This window comes from Ornithorhynchus anatinus, chromosome 1 (genome assembly GCF_004115215.2).
Source record: "Ornithorhynchus anatinus isolate Pmale09 chromosome 1, mOrnAna1.pri.v4, whole genome shotgun sequence".
NCBI classification, from domain to species: domain Eukaryota; kingdom Metazoa; phylum Chordata; class Mammalia; order Monotremata; family Ornithorhynchidae; genus Ornithorhynchus; species Ornithorhynchus anatinus.
Genome location: NC_041728.1, coordinates 165,906,954 through 165,910,344, shown reverse-complemented (window position 1 = coordinate 165,910,344; position 3,391 = coordinate 165,906,954). Strand labels below are relative to the sequence as shown.

General features: G+C 46.2%; 1 non-coding gene across 1 annotated transcript; it reads left to right on the top strand.

The window, feature by feature from the left end:
• The first annotated feature begins 1,279 nt into the window (after positions 1-1,279).
• Positions 1,280-1,418, top strand: LOC114816106. Its single transcript, XR_003763890.1, has one exon. It is a non-coding gene; the product is annotated as a small nucleolar RNA SNORA7 (small nucleolar RNA).
• Positions 1,419-3,391: the final 1,973 nt, after the last annotated feature.

Here is a 3,391-nt window from a genome sequence, read left to right as displayed (position 1 = left end):
CAGAGGGTCCTGGACTTTGCTCTCTATGCTTTCTCTCTCCTTTGCCTAATATGTATTTTACTGCACATTAGCAACGACATTAGAAAGTGGTCAGGGAAAGACAACAGTGAAACTCATTTTGCTCTTTTCAGCACCTTGGATTGTATGTTTTTTTGTTGTTGTTGCTAAGAGCTTACTATGTGCCAAGCTCTGTACTAAGCACTTGTGTAGATACAAGATAATCAGGTCCACACCAAGCTCACAGTCTAAGGGAATAATAATGTTGGTATTGGTTAAGCGCTTACTATGTGCAGGGCACTGTTCTAAGCGCTGGGGAAGATACAGGGTAATCAGGTTGTTCCACTCGAGGCTCACAGTTAATCCCTATTTTACAGATGAGGGAACTGAGGCACAGAGAAGTGAAGTGACTTGCCCACAGTCACACAGCTGACACATGGCAGAGCTGGGATTCGAACCCATGACCTCTGACTCCCAAGCCCAGGCTCTTTCCACTGAGCCACGAAGGGAGAACAAGCATTGACTGCTCATTTTGCATGCGAGGGAACTGAGGCAAAGAGGAAGGGAAATGACTTGCCCAAGGTCACACAACAAGTACGTCATGGAGCTGGGATTAGAACCCAGGTCGTCCGACTCCCAGGCCTGTGTTCTTTCGGCTAAGCTATATTGCTTTTCTGGATAAAAGGTCTGATGGGGAAAGGGTTTGAAACAAGTGATTAAAATGAGTTTTGGAGAATACATAAAGGGAACACAGGACCAAAAGTCAGGAGACCTGAATTCCAGTTCTAGCTTTACCACATACCTGCTCTAGGACCCAAGATGAAGTCACTTACCTTCTCTGCCCCTAGTTTCCTCATCTGTAAAATTGGGGTTCAGTAGCTGTTCTCCCTCTTAGACCGTGAGTTCCCATGTGGGATAGGGAATATATCAAATCTGATTACCTTGTCCTTCTCCAGTGCTTGGTACATAGTAAGTAATTAACAATTACCACAATTATCATTATTATATTTCTTTTGGAGTCCAGAGAAGATGCTACTGCCAGTAATGGTCTCTCCAGGTAGGTGGGTGAAGGCATCAGTCATTCCCAGCAACTGTGACAAGCGCTCCTCAACTATTCTAATTTATTGAGTACTTACTATGTGCAGAGCACTGTACTAAGTGCTTTGGAGAGTACAGTTATAACAGTCTAGGCGTGATCCCTGCTAACAACAAGTTTACAGCCTAAAGGGGGAGGCAGACATTAATAGAAATAGATAAGTTACAGATATGGACTTAAGTGCTGTCCCTCCTCAGGATGGCACCTGGAGAGTTTCCAGTACTCTACTAGTCTCAGTTACGGGAGGGAGAGTCAAGCAGAGACCTACCCATTCCATTTCTAGCTTGGGCAGTGGCCAGCGAGTGGAAGGCAATCTGCTATGAGTCAAAACTCCTCTATGCTGGGCAGCAGTGGCATGGGAGAGAAATGAGGGCGGAGACTTAAGTTGACTGCGCAGAAAAAGGCAATGGTAAACCACTTCCGGATTTTTACCAAGAAAACTCTAGGGATTCACTACCAGAATGACTGCAGATGGAGGTGGGACGTTCTGGGAGAGATGTGTCCATGGAGTCGCTATGAGTCGGAGGCGACTTGACAACATTAGACAAGACACATAAGTGCTGTGGGGCTGAGGGAGGGGTGAAGAAAGGGTGCAAATCCATGTGCAAGAGTGACACAGAAGGGAGTGGGAGAAGAGGAAATGAGGGCCTGGTCGGGGAAGGCCTCTTCAAGGAGATGTGCCTTCAGTAAGGCTCTGAGGGTGTGGAGAGTGATCATCTGTCAGATATGAAGAGGAAGGGTGTTCCAGGCCAGAGGCAGGTCGTGGGTGAGGGGTTGGTGGCGAGATAGATGAGTTCGAGGTTCAGTAAAGTAGGTTGGCATTAGAGGAGCCAAGTGTGTGGGCTAGGTTGTAGTAGGAAAGCAGAGAAGTAAGGTAAGAGGGGGAAAGCTGATTGAGTGCTTTAAAGTTAATAGAAAGGTTTCTGTTTGATTATTGCCAAATTGTACATTTCAAGCGCTTAGTACAGTGCTCTGCCCATAGTAAGCACTCAATAAATGCTGTTGAATGAATGAATGAATGAATGAATGAATGATGCAGAGGTGGATGGGCAACCACTGAAAGTTCTTGAGGAGTGGGAAAACAGTGTTTTGGTAGAAAAATGATCTGGAAAGCAAAGTGAAATATGAACTGGAGTGGGAAGAGACAGAAGGCAGGGAGGTCAGCAAGGAGACTGATGCAGTAATCAAGGAGGGCTAGGATAAATGCTTGGGTGAACGTGATAGCAGTTTGGATCATGAGGAAAGGATGTATTTCAGCGATGTCGTGAAGGTTGAACCGACAGGATTTTTTGACAGGTTGAATACATGGGTTGAATGAGAGAGATGAATCGAAGATAAAGCCAAGGTGGGGTTTTACATTTCACAATCTGACATGCCAACCCCCGGATGCATTTCGGTAAGAAGCAGCGTGGCCTGGTAGAAAGAGCACAGGAATCTGAGGATCCGAGTTCTAATCCCGGCTCCACCCCTTGCCTGTTGTGTGACCTTGAACTACTCACTTAACTTCTCTGGGTCTGAGTTTCCTCACCCGTGAACTGAGAATTCAATACCTGTCCTCCCTCTTACTTAGACCGTAGGAGAGGAACTGTGTCTGAACTGATGATCTTTTATCTACCCAAGTGCATATTATAGAGCCTGGCACCTAGTAAGTGCCTAATAAATTCCTTGATGATGATGATGATGGTGATAACCACAATAATAATTGTGATATCCCCAATTTTACAGAGGAGGTAATTGAGGTTCCGAGAAGTGAAGTGACTTGCCCAAGGTCACATAGCAGACATGTGACGGAGCTGGGATCAGAATTTAGTTCCTTCTGACACCCAGGCTTGTGCTCTATCCACAAAGCCACGCCGCTTTATGCATTATGGCCAAGGCCTGCGCTCTGCACGCAATGCTCCGCTTTGAAAATGCCACCGGGCCCCCTGTGAAGGAGGAGAATTAGCATATTTGCAATGGTATGCAGGCAGAATAACTACTGAGGGATGTGGAAAAGAATGAATTTTCACACATTTGCCGGGCAGTGTGCATGTGCGTCACTGGGTGTTGGATGAGCTGCATTAGCACAATAAGTAATGGCTGGGAATTTGCATATTTATTGATATGCCGGCAAAGAAACTATTCGGGCTGGGTGATGTGCCCAGGGTGCTGGAACGGAGCAACGTGTGAAAGCATGTTTGGAACTCTCATTGCTCAAGCACTGATGGGGAGTTCGCATATTTCTGGGAGGAGACGAAATACTCAGCCTGAACTCCACTCTCCCAAGGTTAGAGGGAAAGAACGCTGGACTAAGTGTTG